The sequence below is a fragment of the Pinus tabuliformis genome, chromosome Q, assembly GCF_031772625.1.
Source record: "Pinus tabuliformis cultivar Carrire ecotype Pingquan chromosome Q, CPIR1, whole genome shotgun sequence".
NCBI classification, from domain to species: Eukaryota; Viridiplantae; Streptophyta; class Pinopsida; order Pinales; family Pinaceae; genus Pinus; species Pinus tabuliformis.
The window spans coordinates 495,220,984-495,237,333 of record NC_142296.1 but is presented as its reverse complement, the minus strand read 5'-3'; positions in this window follow the sequence as shown (position 1 = coordinate 495,237,333).

Here is a 16,350-nt window from a genome sequence, read left to right as displayed (position 1 = left end):
AATAAGGTATGGACCTTTCAAAATACTTGATAAAATTGGTGAAAATGCTTTTTGCCTTGATTTTCCAGCTTATATGTAGGTCTATTCAGTCATTAATGCAGAAAACTTGAGATTGTATGAACCTTCATTGATTGAAGATCCTGAAGAGCAAAGTCAGTTGCCTTCTATTGGGGATTTGTTGCTTGAGTATCTCAATGAGTTACAAGAGGACACAGTTCTGGACAGGAATGTAAGAACTACACGTCAAGGGGATGTTGAGTACCTGAGAGTGAAACTCAAAGGTTCAAATCCAAGCAAGGCATAATGGATAGAAATTGGACAAGTGAAGGAACTGTATCCTCACTTGATCGATGTCTAAAACCAAATTTTGGTGGTCCAAAAGCTTTTCAGTGGGAAGGCGTGATCCAAAAAGGATCTTGAAACCTCTAAGTCTTCAAATATCGGAAATAGAGTATTGCAGAGAAACATTGACGAAATGGCAGAAAAACCAAGTTTAGCAGAGAATGTAATCTCGTTGCACTGGAGCCTTTAGATCGGCTGGATTAATGGACCGGATTGAATTGTCGGTATCACATCGGAGCAGGCTAGCGGATTGTATCAGAGGCAGCCTTATGGGAATTGCGATCGCGATCCATCGACTTAACGTGGACCGTTGATCGAGCGCACAGATCAACGGTGGAGATGACGTTTATTGCATTGCAGATTCCAAAAGGGAGGACTTAACGCAGGCAGACGCGAAGGAGTTATGAAATAAAACAACGAAGTATTTGTGTTCCATGGTAAGCGGTATTTTGGGCAGGCTTCAGGCGGTAAGTGGTATTGGATGGGCTCTGCCCGATTCCATACACTGGCCGACACGTAGCACGCCGCAGGAGGCAGAAAACCTCTTTTTCAGGCGGGTAATCTCCGTGCAAGTGGGTCACCTGAAATGGCCGTTAGTTGTTGGATTAGCAATCATGGATTAGACGGTGACGAAGGCATGAGCTAGTTGGATGATCAGGTTGGATGCGAACCGTCCGATTGAAGGCAGATCAATGGTGGGCTTGCGACAGTGATAAAAGGCGGACCCGAGAGGATTATAGGGCTGGATTTATATCATTTGAAGTCCAACTTTAATGTTGTGATTAGGTTTTTCATTGGTTTTCAATGTATTTCCATGTATTGTTGTGTATGAACGAAAAGTGTATTTTCGTGGATTTTCACCCGCGCCCAAAGAACCTTCCGTTTGTAAACAACTGCCCTGTGCCTTAGCGTTTTGCAATGATTGTTTAAACGCTCAACAGGGAGATGAAGGGACAGCGGCCGGGAGCCAGAGATCCCAAGAAGGGGATATAAATGACAATTCCGATAGGATTAGAATCCATTCTATGGTAGCATAGAGGGGGAGAAGTGGCTCAACGACAGAGAAGAGAGCAAGAGAAAGAAGAAGATAGAGAGCAAGAGGAAGAGTCTATGCACTCTTTCAGACTCGAGGATTTCGAGTAAATCCATGTTGTTTTGTCACTGTTGTGTTGAGAATCTATTCAAGCTCACATGTGTAATATTCTACTCTTAAAGAAATAATATAGAGGTCGACACGGAAAGCTGGACTAGGAGACATAGCCAGGAAGTCTGGTGAACTCCTTGATTATTTTGCTATGTTGATGTGTGTGTTTATTATGTTTTATAACTGTTCGTTGTCTATATTATTCGCAATCTTTTCAATCCGTTGCACTAAATAATATAGGCATTCCTACACATGAGTCTATAATACCTTAATATTGATTTAAGATCTCATTTCCAGATCAAAATGACACTAATCATGTTATTGATTAGACTATGTTACAGGTGGAACTAGAGGGAGAGTTACAGCCAGAACCTCTATGCATCTTGGATCAGAGACAACTTAAGCTTTGAAACTGAGTAATAGAGAAAGTCAAAGTGCAATGGAGGCACTTTGGGCCCAAGGAAGCCACGTGGGAAATGGATGACTAGATGAGGGCAACATATCATTTCCTATTTGTTGAGTAAAGAAAATTGTAAATTCATTGTAAATGTTGTACAAATATGTGTGTATAAAGCTCCATATTAGTTTTGTTTGTTTTGTTTATGCTTATTAAACACTGAGGATGGTGTTCCCCCTCAAGGAGGAGGGGACTGTGACATCCCTTGGTTAACATTTTCCCTCTTGTAAATAATTGTAATTATTTTAAAATCACTGAGAAAGGGACACAAATTCCATTTCTAGAGCTAGGAGGTTGCTTGAGGAAATGGTTATTTTAAATATTAGTCTTGGTTGGCTGAAAGAATTAAATGTGTTGACTATGCATTGAATTTAACTAAAAGAGGAAATATTGGTCCAAGTGTCCTTCAATTCAAGAAAAAAGAAAAGAAAGGACAAAAAATTAAGAATAGCATGGGCTACATTGTCAGGTCGTGGATTGTTGTGCAAATTTTGGAAAAACAAAGGCAATTAGTTTGTTTTGCAAGGGTAGGAAGGAGAATGAATCAATTTCCTTACATGCTCAAGGACACATGAGAAAATATGCAATGGAAAAGAATGCAATGTTTGTATCTACAGTGAAATAGTAAAAATAGAGCTGAAAGGGAGAAGATTAATCATTAACATTGAATTGAGCCCTGGAAAAAGGGGGGCACCAACCGAGGAACCCTCTAAGGGAGGCTTGTTGGGTGATTTGGTTCAGAGAGTGTATCTTTCTTGTAAGGCTAAAGAAACCATTGGAAGCTTATGGTTTGATGAACCTGTTGGATTGGGAAGAATCACTCAGGTGCTTGTGAGGGATGATGAACAACCAAGATTTTGCTTGTGGTTGAAGATATGATGCTTTGCCCACTGAGGAACTGCCTAGAGTAGTGATTTATTTACCCATAAAAAACTTAACCACTAATGAACCTTCCTTATAGTGGACTCTCTTCTCTTGAAAGTGAGCTAGAGTTGTCTGTGTTATGAAATGTTGGCATGATTGGGAATATGCCTGAACAATGTGAGTTATAATGAGTTTAGCTAGTGGATGAAGGAAACATGGCCTTGTGACATCCTATTTCAGATGTGTTGAATGGTTGGAAAACACTGAGAATCACCCCACCTCAAGCTTTGGAATCTGACTTGGGGGTGATAGTTGCAAGTAAGGCTTGGCTGCAACTATTTATGGTTGGGTAGAGAGTTGTAGTCCTGATCTCAGTTGCCAACTCCAATGTTGATTCTAGATAAGTGTTTGTGAATACATTCCTTGTTATTGAGTTCATGTTGAGCTATTAAATCAATGTTGTATTCACTATATGAATGGTTCATGGTTCACTGTGACTGGAATGGTGAAATATTGATGAATGTGTGCCTTGTTGTCATGGTGATGTACTTATGTTCTTTATGTAAGAACACACACACACACACACACACAAACATATATATATATATATATATATATATATATAGAGAGAGAGAGAGAGAGAGAGAGAGAGAGAGAGAGAGATAACCATCGACATGAGCGTTGTATGCACTAGATAACACCATTGTGTGTGGTATGAGCATTGGGTGTTCATTGTGTGGCTCAGGCCTATAGTGATGTTTATTTGATGACCAATTGTATGGTTTATTCCTGTAAATCAAACTGAAAAGGGGAATTCCTATTTATTTGTGGAATTTTGATCTCCAATGTGGCTTTCTTCGACACAATATGCTTTATTTTTACCTTTATAAGTTTTTTTATGCTAATTTATTCCACAAAAGAGACCCACAGATCTTTGGAACGATATTGGCTTGTTTCTTGCAAATCATTAAGATTCAAAGCGACCACAGACCTCTAAAAGGCTAAATGAGCAAATCCTTGGACTATGTTACGCATTTCAATTATTGAAAACGTAGGAAGTGTAATCTTGTTGTAAGCTCAAGAGGGATAACACTAGTTTGGGCCTCAGATAACCTTAATGGAAATGGTTGAGTTCTGACCTAAACCTAAGTAATCGCAGAACCATCACATTTGAGCCATAGTGAAGTTGTTTCAATGATGGCTCATGATGCGAAAACTTGTGGAATACCTAATACTAGAACCTTGTTCATTTAAACCTTATCACAAGGCTACATAAATCTTACATAAAGAAAGGAGCTTAGGGTGATGTTTCCCAAAGGTCATGACCTCAGGAGTTCATAGTGAAATGCACAAAAGAAATCCTAAGATGACCAAGACCGGGATGACCTGGCAGAGCTATCAATGTGGAAGCGTCTTAGGTGAGTGGGGCCTTACTCATTGGATGAGAATAAGTCATCCATGCAGAAAGGCACTACACTATTGAGGATTCTTGCATCAAGGCTCGCATAGATAGAAAATTATTACAGTAGGTGACTAGAATTTTCTCATCACGGAGGAAGGGTTAGAATGACTCAGCATCAGGGTGACATGACAGGAGCAGGATCGGGAGTGTGACCATTGCTACCTACTGAAAGATCACATGTGTAGTGGGATGTTGGAGCCATTAAGTAGGAGTGGGAGCCATTGACCAATCAAAAGGCATGAGTAGTTCAGAGGATTGGACCCACTAGGACATGTTAGCCCACAGGTTGGTCCATTGTTATGTGAAGGTAAGGCTCATTTTGAACGGAGTGATGTGGTATAATGTTGGGACACGGGGTTGTACATGTGATCCTCACTATTTTCATTGGTGTAGCATGGATCCACCATACAAGTCAGCCCAAAATGTCATCCTCGGAGCAACTCATGATTGTGCAAAATGGAAAGGGTTGGGTAATGAAACCTGGGTAACGGGGATGTTACTATCAACTAAAAACATATGTGGATATATATATGTATGTGGCCGGTGTAATTGTGTCAGTCATATATATATATATATATCTGTGTATGTGTGTGCGCATGTAAATGTGAAGACCCACATGATGAATGGGTCAACAACTAAAGCATCAACACCAAGTGGTGTTGGGAGGATGGCTAGGATAGCCATGTGGTAGGATGATGATGTGGCATTGTCTGATTCAATCATGTTAAAATGGTCATATCTCTCGATCTGGAAGTAAAATTGAGATCAAATGTATATCGTTGGAATCATCTTGATGTGACTAATGCAATGGAAGCATGCATATGAAGTTTTAAGGAAGTTGAAAAGATCAAAATTTTAGACCCCATTTCCATAACACTATCTTGGATCCCGGGTTAGTATAGTGACCAAGTCCTTCTAAACTGCGTTTTGGTGGGGATTAGGAGGGGGTGTGTTATACTATTTCCACTGAAACTCTTGAATTTTTCTCTGGAAGCACTCCTCCTCAAGCTCTAGAATCTAGCTCATGGGTGACATAAGCAAGAAAGGCTTGGTTGCAGTTTGTTTAAGGTTGGGTGGAGAGTTAGATGTTTAATGTGCCATTTAAATACTATTTGAGTATATGAAGTGTTTGTTTCCTGAAAGAATGGGATTGTTGGTTCCCTGTGAAATATCTGAGGAATGAGTTAAGTTCTTGTGTTTTCTTAGTGCCTATTTTATGTTGAGTATTGATTTTACATGTAATGTATTTTCCGAGCAGCTGATGAGGAATTGTTAATTCTTGTGCATTTAATATGACAATGCTCACATATAATTCTTATATTGATAATTATGTGCTGGCACAAGGATGATAATTTTTTGGACTAACATTCGGGGATGTTACTGGCATCTTGAACATCTTCTCAGGAATGGGATTATTCTTGAAACCATGTTGAGTTTGTAAACTAGTCCAAATGGTATTGGAATATAGAGATAAACTATCTTTGTTATATTAAGTTAAAGTTTGACTGAAATCATTTGGCTATCAAGTCTTAACTTCTGACTTATAGGCATGAGAGAGGTAGCTTTGTTTGGAAACAAAGCTACCTCTCTCATGCCTATAAGTTAGAAGTTAAGACTTGATAGCCAAATGATTTCAGTCAAACTTTAACTTAATAGGACAGAGATGTTTTATCTCTCTCTCTCTCTCTCTCTCTCTCTCTCTCGCTATATATATATATATATATATATATATATATATATTAGAACTGTACAGGGCTAAGGTTCAGCTAATCTCAAGATAGATGGCTCCAAAGGCTTGTGCCAACTGTATATACATATGTTCATACATGCAGATGGAACCTTAACACCTTGGAGGAAAACACATGAACCTCGTTTGAAAAGTCTAAAATACATAATCAGGTGTGTTGACCAAGGGGTGTGTTGACTATGTGTTGGGCACGACCCAACTTGGTCCAAGTTTTGGGTCAAAGACTCCACATTTTAAGAGCGGAACGCATGGAGCTGACGAAGTTATATTCATTGTCCAGTGTTTTAGGGGCTTTGGGGCGGGTCAAAGTCCCTTATTTTGTAATGGGTAGTGGGTTTTAGTCATTGTTTTGTTGGATCCATAATATGTGGACCATTGTTTTGTAGTATTGAATACTATATAAGGAGATATAATACTTTGTCAAATATCAATCAATGAATAATGTCATGAGAAGGTCATAAGAAAATTGAGTCTTCTGTATTTTTGGGGAAGGCTCTGCAGCTGAGTGCGTGGAGGCCTTGAAGAGTCTGCAGCTGAGTGCGCAGACCACCTGCATCTGGGTGTGTAGGTTAGGGAAGAGCATGTATTGAATATCCTTATTAATAAAGAAGAATTTTTGGCGAAATATTGTGTACCTTTCTATATTCATTCTCTGTTGTTATTGATATCGTTATGCATGTTGTTTACTGAATTATGCGAAGAATACATGTTATAGTGTTTTCTATTATATATATATGTTAAGTACCAATCTGTAAACATAAGTGAAAACACGAATGCAACAACATGCATATTCCTCTGGCTGCAGAAACCTGGTTCTGCAACCTCCCATAATCGCTTCGGGTGAGACAATGATATGCTTGCAAGTCATTGCTGAAAGGGGCAATGGTTTAGGGTTTTGTTGGTGTACAGTACACTATGAACCTGGGTCAAGGCCCATTAAACCAACAAATGGTTCCATTGCTGGGTCGAGATCTTCTTAAGGGATATGTTTTGGCATAAAACTTGTTTCAAGAATGGAACCTAAGGAGTGGAACCCTGAATTGATACTGTGACTCAAGAATGTCAGTAAAAGTATCTCAAGGGCTGTTGATTTATGGATCACTAGCATTTTGGGAGGATTTATCACCGAGTTCACGATAGATGTGATTGTGTCCTATAGTGAATCTGAATGAAGATTTTTCAAAGGACCACGAGGTAAGTTCTTAAGATCTTTTAATCTCTGGATTAAGATGTTATTGTGTGAATGGGATTCTTCTAATGTAGTTAAATTAATGTTTGGATGAAGAGGAAATAAGCATGAACCATGGTCTACACGAAGTGGAAAATGATACAGGATAGATCTGAAGAATTTTATTGAAATTGGGTATAGCCCCTTGTTAGGGGATCTGAGAGTGAAGGACAAAGAAGTAACCCTATAACCCCATGACACTCCCTCGCCCATCCTGAAGGTGCTTCAAAGTTAGGAGTTGAGAAGAATCAGGGTGTCTTTGGGATTACCCATTCATCCAAATCCATTATACCCCATCCCCCTCCCCATAATTCCCCTACAACCCCACCCCTCCCCCTCGACCTAGCTCCCCGAGAAGGAAAATGGTTGATGACATCAAGCTGCCTATTTTTAAAGGACTGGGATCAAAGGATCCTGATTAGTTTCGGTTTGTAGCTAATGTAGTATGGAAAGAAAGATAGATCATTAGTGATGATGTAAAGAAGTTTCAACTCATCACATCGCTGAGAGAAAGAGCGCTAACCCCATATATGAAATAATCTGTGAATAACCCAACTGCTTCGTTGGATGAAATTAAGAAAGAATTGGTATCAGAATTCAAGAAGCTGAAATCAAAATCACAGTGCATCATAAAGCTAAAAGAAATCAAACAGACATCGATTGAATCTGTGTGGGAGTTGGATCAGTGATTCAAGGTGTTGATGGGTCAAGTAAGCTTTAATATACCCCTAGAATAGCATAACGAATGGTTCATAGCCACGCTATTGCCACATATTAGGTTACCTTTGACACGACAGAAGCTCACGACTCAAGTTGAAGCATTGGTGATTGTGATGAAGTTGGAAGCTTCGTCGATTGGAGACACTCATGTAGGAGTACAACAGATACAATGTCAACTAGCCAATTTTACCTTGAAATTGTAGGATCTCAAGAACGGTAAAGAGACTATATCAGAAGTATGGTGTACAAAAAGCAAAGCATAGGGTCATTATAAGGATCAATGCCCCATGTTCAGAGATTATTTGGAAAGTGGAGCACCTAATCCAATAAACCCAAGTCTGTGGTGTGTGATTTGTAGAAAGAGAGGCAAACATCGCTCTAAATATTTCTACCTATTACGGAAACATGTACAAACCCTGAAGCAGTTGTTTTATAACTTCTATAGATCAGTAGGCCATGATGAGAAAAATTTCCGAATTTATGACTTGATGATGGAGCGCACTGTTGATACTTACAGACTGCAAGATGAGGTACATACACACGAATATCCAGGCCAACACGCTAGTCAAGGCAGATTTCAAGGATGAGGATGAGGAGTTGGTCGAAGATGTGTCTAGATTATTTGTTATAATTGTGGACAGGCAGGACACTTCGCAAGAGACTTTTAGAACTCTACAACAACTTGTAATTGTTGTAAGTCTTTTGATCATGTGATAGAATAATGCCCCATCCATATTGCAAATATGCAAGAGAAAATAAACTAGTAGCCAACAACAAATATCTAAATGATGACCATTGATCCAAGGGAGGATCAACCACGCATCGACATTCTAACAAGAAGCAAAGATGTGAATGGAAATGATAAAGCCAATGGGAAAAATGAAGTTCAGGCCACATGGGTAAGAAAAAATACTGAAAAATATCCTTCATTTGATATCCTAAAGGAAAAGCAAGTATTTATGGAGGTGAGGCAAAGATTTATGGATGAAGGGACCTCGACCTCTACTGCGCACTCGATTCAGAAGGATGACTACGAGATAGTACTGGTTGTGACACAAGATGTGGATCTAAATATTTTGAAGTCTTTTCTACAGACTTGCATGAAGTTGTTGAGAAATCAAAAGGTCGTAGAGGGATTGCAAGAATTGATAGACTCTTGTGCTCCTAAAGAGGTACCGCAGAGTGAGATGTGCATAGTGAATAATCTACATAGACACAAGAAGTGGACTGGAAAGGAAATGAGACTTACAGTGAATATTTGGGAATACGACATGGATTAAGTTATCTTGGAACTAGTATCTGATGATAATGTCTTGCCGAATAAAAATTGGGAATTGATGGGTAAGCTGAATCTACAATGGTTAACTATCCAGCTGAAGATGGTGAATCAACAAAAGATTGTCCCTCTAGGAAGATTGTCACTTATCATAGTAGACATTGATGGAGTGCGCACTATCACTGACTTCGAAGTGATAAAGATTGTGGATGATAGTAATCCCTACCCTGCGTTGGTTAGATTGGATTGGGAAATTGATAAAATGGCTATAATTATATTGAAGAAAATGAAAATGATATTTGAAAGCAATAATATGAGAGTTATTGTACCATTATATCCATCGGAGGGAATGAGATATATTGAACCTATCATAGAAGAATACAACGTGGAAGACATCGACAACATTTATCATATAACAGAAAAATAGGAATATTGGATTAACGCTACTGCAAATGGAAAACTAACTTGGGAACAATATAGTTCCTACACTTTAGATTCAAAAGAGGAATTGGAAAATTGGTAGAAAGGTTGCATGAAGTGTCTACAAGGTGATGTGCAAGGATCACTAAATTAGTACGTTGTATGACAACTGAGGTACGTGATTTACCTTTATATGATGGTTTGGGTGTGTTGATGCCTCAGAAATCACTGCATCAACATCGGGGAAAACCACCCGGTCTGGACCTTAAAGGTAGCTCCTTTTCCGTTTGGTGTGGTGGCTCTCACTGGATATAATGGGACAAGTTTCTCAATGATTTATAAATGGGATGGATAAGTGATTGATTTTCTAATATCTAATGGGAATGATGGATGATTTATTCTAAAATGCAATAATATAAATAACTAATCTATCCCGGGAAGTCTTTCTCTTAGTGCAATTCTTGATGATTCTTATTGACAAGTAGGCATATAGATGACTCTACTCATAAACAAAAATATTCATTCATATGATAATTACTTTGTTCAAGTAGTTGAAAAAAGTAATAATTAAAACATTATTGCACTGATTTTTATATATCATTGACACACATATGTATGAAAAATTACAACTCTTAAACATTCAATAGTGATAAGTAAAAGAATCGCTGTGAAAGCATATACATATATCAATAATAGAAAAATGCATAAATGCTGGTCCACATAAAAGCATGCATAAAAAACATAGATAGTAGTACCATATGTGTTTGAGTCTCCTCTGATATGAATCACAATCAGATCCTGCCTTTCAACTTGGAAATACTTTTACAAGAAGCAATAGTAGTAGGTTTTAACCTCGTACAGAAATTACCTGCATACAAATTCTAAAACACAGGAAATAAACAATGAGATCATAACACATAAAACACATATACACAGAGATTTTCCCCTGGATCCCAAAACCGGGACTACCAGCTTGATTTTTCATTATTATGTTTCTTTCAATGTTATAATACATATTTATACATGCCGAAGCATCCAATACCATGGACCGAAAACCATCGCGTCCAAAAAACATGTGCGAAAATCATGCACAAAACCATAGGTGGGTCCGCCCAACCTAACATAGGGCCCAAAACCAAAATTTTTCGGGGCGCTACTCCGGACCCCATAAAGTGGGGTTACGGGGGCCCTTCAAACCCCCTGTTAACTACGTGGAAAGAATATAACACAACCCAACATTCTCCCACTTGTTGTTTTCTTTCCACAAGGGGCCAGAAGAGAGCTTAGTCATTTTCCCAGCCCTGAAATGCCCATTGTCTCTCTACACCAAGAGAAGTTCTTAGAGCTCACATATTTTGTCAATGCATCTGCAATATTCTTTAAAGTGTCCACCTTTACCAGCAACACCTTTTTGTCTTCTATCATATCCCTCTGTTGAGGGCCCGGAAATCGGGTCAACAACAAGGGGGATACCCACCCGGTCCGGAACTTGGTTGGCAGCTCCTTGTCCGTTTGGTATAGCGGGTCCGACTGGGGATAATGGGACCAGTTTCCCAATCTAGGGGGTGTGTGTGTGTGTGTAGAGTTTGATGATGCTGATCTAGAAGTAATTTAAGCTAATTTAATTCTAACTTCTAAACTGACTCTATGCTATTGTAATCTAACAAAAACAACACATCTAATCTACGCTAACCCGGGGTAGATTTCCTCTATTATGCGATCTAAAAAGATTTCGAACAATAACTGTTAATAAAGATCATTCAGCTATCATAAGAATAGAAATCAATTAAGATAAACCATTCTACATAAAAAGTTAGGCAAAACAATTGTGAACAGCATATCGCATAATAAATTATTCATATGTCAAGCACAAATAAATGACTCCACCGTACAGAAGTGCCAATGGTAACCCACACATTCATACTGTTAGCTACCTATACCAATAGGTTTCATATTTCATGATTGGCAAAGAAAGTTCCAAATATGCTCTGCTTTGATGATGCAAAGATCCCATATTTCCAAGAGAAGACAATGTGTGTATATAGCTTGATGTGGACTCAATTTTGATGGATGGTCCAACAGCCTAATCTGGATCATGCCATGTTTCAATTTTCTGTTGTAGAATAGAGAAAGAAGTCTGTCCAAACTATTTAATCTTGGCAGACCAGTAGCTTAGGTAGAGAATTAAGGTTCCCAACTGCTTAATCTGGGACCTTGGAAGCAATAAGGGTAATTCTAGATAGAAAATCAAAAGAAAAAGCCAAGAGAAAAGAAAAGGAAAATAAGGGTCTGCAAGTCTAAGTGCACCCTCCAAGAAGAAACAAAAAATGCTAGGCAAGTAGATGGGTAGGCAGATGGGGTTGCAGAAATGTCATTCCTTACAATTGAATGTGTGCTAACCTATTCACAAAGGAAAATCAATGGATTGAGAAGGTCTTCTTCTCCATCATGTTGTAGCAAAGCAAAGGAGCATGTCTAACTTCACATTTTCCCCTTTCACATTCATTACTAACATCCCTTCATCAGTTGAGATTCATGGAAGAATTTGAGGTTTTATGGTGGTTCTTATTCCTTTAAAAGCCACATTTCTTGTCTAAAAATCTTTTCATTTTGATCTACTCCCTAAGCTAAGTTATCTTCACATAAACTTAGTGATTTCACTCCTCATTCGCCTTTTCCATCCATATTAACCCCTAACTTCTATTATCTAAATCCCCTATGTTACCCTTTCCCTACTATTATAACACTATGGTGTATAAACCCCAAGCATTGTATAAATATCCCTCCCCTTGGCATTATAGCCATATGTTCACTGTTAGGGATTAAATTGACATCTGGTCAGTTTGAGAACCCTAAGCCTTACCCCTCCTTCCCCTTCAGAAGTCATTTAACCCATTGAACCCTTCATTTGCTAAAAAACTTGTAAAAAACCCGTTTTCACCCTTAACCTGCTCAATTGCAAAATACACATAAAAACCCACTTCTTCCGATTTATCCAAAGTCGGGGCGCTATGCGCGATTTTATAAAAAAAAAAAAAAAACATTGAAAAAACCACGCAAATGTGCCAATGTTCTAAGGTTCCCGCCGGGCGCATTTACCAAAAGAAATATTATTTTAATCCCGCCCGCATTCGTATCGTCCGGCCAGCTCAACGATCCGTCGACCGTCGGATTGGGCCCTTTTCATCCGACGGCCCACATGAATATCGGAGCGGCTCCGACGTCCGAAGAATAGCTTCCGATATTTGTCAGAGGGTGACGTCAGGCCTCTGCCACGCGTCACCCTCACATCGTATCGGAGGTACTTCTGACAATTCCGCTTTCGTATGGGAGGCGGTGCGATATGAAATTGCTAACCACTTCCGGTTTCGGTTAATCCGCCCTGCCTATGTCACCGCCAGCATCACTGCTACGTCAGCGCCGCGTCGGTACCCCCGTCACCCGATGACATCATGCTGATGTCATCCAACCTTGACCCCACCCGATGACGTCATGCTGACGTCATCCAAAAAAAGCGCCAATGTTCCAAAAAATCCATATTTTGGCCAAAATTTCGCGTTTTTTGCACTTTTGGAAAAAACGACTGTTGTTTTCTCTGCATGTTTTTCACGTCCAAACTCACGCCAACCTGCTGAATTCGACCTGGAGACCGCTGGCGCACCATTTCCACCTGCATTCGTGACTATTGCTCGCAGTATACCAGGTATTTATCCTTGTGAATCCCTCCGGCGCCCGGTTTTGTCTGTAAATTGCCAAAATAGCTTAAGCCAGTGAAAAAACATATAATTCACCAGCAAATCCCCTGCGCCTGATCCCCATTTGCACCTGTAACGACGAAATTCACCTGTTGAGCCTTGTTTGCCCGAGTTTGTACCAAAACCTGCATTCTGTTCGCGCAGGCGTGAACGGGAAATCCAAATTGCACCCTTTGGCGGAGAAAAAGAGTTTAAGGCCAGGCATTTATCTTATCCATACTTTAAGCAGTATTTCAATTGCTGCAATTGACCATTTATCCTCTGTTCCTCAGTAATTTACCTTTCTGTTCAAAGAAAACTCTTTGGTGTTGCTCTGCACAGTAACACCAGTTTATAAACAGCAGAAATCCTAAAAGTAACCATGGATCCACCAGTAACTCCTGTAGCATTGAACATTGCTCCTTTAAATGCCCCTCAGAGACAATTGGATTGGCAGCCTCTAGCAGACCTGGATTATCAGATAGCAGAAGAAATGCTAATGCACAGCAAGTACCACATTCATTTGCTGAATGAGTTGAGGATTAAACATGAGGCTGGAACAGATGTATTGGGCATTTGGGATTCTTTCCTCCCTCTATTCAAACTCCCTCAGGTCAACCAGTTTCCTGACCTAATCCACCTATGTGCTGAATCCTACGACGCCACTCATAGGGCTGTGATTGACCCTTCAGGCTCAGTTGTCTTCTATGTCAGCCCTGAAGCCATCAGAGAGATGCTCCATTTCAAAACTGAGAAGAAATTGGTTCCTCTTTCACTGATTGATCTGATAAAGCAAGGAGCCAAATTAACAGATGCTCAGGTCACCAAGTTAAATCAATTATATATTGACTCTGACACAGTGAAGTACCCTCCCATTTCTCATGTTTACCTAAACCAATTGGGCAGGGACCTTGTAGACATGATCAGTCCCATTTTGGGCTATAATTCAATTGAGTATGTTGATGAAACTGTGCTGGTGATGATGCTCATGTTTTCCCCTGGCAAGTCTCCAATCTGCTATGACTATGCCACTTACATATTTGACAAAATACATGAGCAATTGATGAACTTACCAAGAGAAAGGGTGTTCAGATACACCTCCTACATCTACCACTTGATTTTGTATTATCAACATGAGAAGTTCCACTTTGCTATGAAGAGAGTGGATGCACAAGGAAATCCAAGGTCAGTGGTGTATTGGTCCTCTGCCTTCCACTGCAGATCTGTCTCTCCATACACTTATTGTGAATTTATAGACCTCTTCATCCACCCAGCCATGTCTCTAATGATGAGCTCACCTCCTCCAAGACTAACTGATGAGATGCAGAGGATTCTTCAGCTGTCCAAGGCATACAGCATCGGGGATTGGTACTATTACCAACACCACACAGTCATCAGAATATATGGGTGTGAGTTGCCCCCATACAGATTGCCCAAATATGTGCCCATGAGATTGTTTGCCCTGGAATACTTCAGGCAATTTGGGAATGCTGATGTGCTGCACTTTTCAGGCAGAGGCAAGAAAGCACAACTCAAGGTCAGAAACCAATTAGGCCACTTCATCTACAACAAAAGGGAGGAAGGTTGGCAAGAAGCCGACAGCATGTTAGGATCCCTTGGCCTACAGACCAGTTTCCTTTGGAAACCTTATGACCCCAATCACTTCATAACTTTAAGAAGGGTCAAGTATAGGCTGTCTGGTTATGACCATGTAAGGTTGCCTCACATAGAAAAATATGCAAATCAAGTAAAATGGAGGAGGGGAACCTTAGAGGAGCCTATCACACAAGAAGAATTAAATCAAAGAGCAGTTAGAAATATCCAAAAGATGGCTGACTTGGAGCTTTGTGCACAGGTGTTTACTCTTCCAAGCACTCAAGTGGGAGCAGCTGCATCTTCCTCCACAGCAAATCAGCAAGCGGTTAAAGCTACTGAGCAAACCTCAAGCAAAGGCAAAGAAAAGGAGATGGAACCAGAACAACCACCTCATGAGGAGGCACAGCAGCAACAACAACAGGTACAACAACAACAAGAGGAGCAGCAAGAGAAAGAGCAGCCATTACAGCAAGAAAAGGCAGCTGAAGCCCCAATTTCCACTGAGCAGCAGGCTCAGGACACGGTGCCTCCTAGGCCAAAAACGACAGTGGAGGCCTCAGTCCTCCAAACCCCACAAAAAGAAGACATAAGCAGAAAGAGGGACAGAGAGACTCCCCTCACAACAACAACGACTCAAGGGGAGAAAAGACACAGAATGAATCCCCTTTCAGAAGAGGAAATGCCTTTGGGGCAATCTTTGGGCATGGGCCCACCAAGTATGGAGGCCTCAGCAAGTTCCTTCCAGCAGGAACAAGAGAGGATAGTGGGAGGAGAAGTCAGCTCCTCAAGCCAGCAGAGAGAAGGTGAACTGAGCATCAAACAACAGTTCATTGACATAAAGAGGAGGAATGAGCCAATAAAAATTCAGCTATATAATCATTTGTTGAAAATGGCTCCCACTAACCAACAAAGACTGATGTCTGCATACGATGTTAATGAAGGCAAAATGATCATGAGTCACTTCATGCCAACTGCATTGCAACCACAGTCCCCTTCAGACTACTTGAGGACCAATCTTGAGGTCCTTGCCAAGGACATCCACCCAATGGACAAAATCGAATTGCATAAGTAAACGGGTGAGATGGTGTATGCCTCCTTGGCAGATAAGACATTGGATAACTACAGGCTAGAAAATAGCCTAAATAATACAACTGCCCAACTTGAGTTGGAGAGAGCATCCTCTCAAGCAAAGGACAACAGGATCAGGGCCTTAGAAGATATAATCATAGAGATTGGGCATAACCCCAAGGACATCAAGGGCATACAAGAAATATTGAAATTGAGGGATGCAGACATGGCAGCTTTGAGGAAAAAGATCAAAATCCCAGCAACTATTCACCCTCAAACGGAAGAAGTTGCC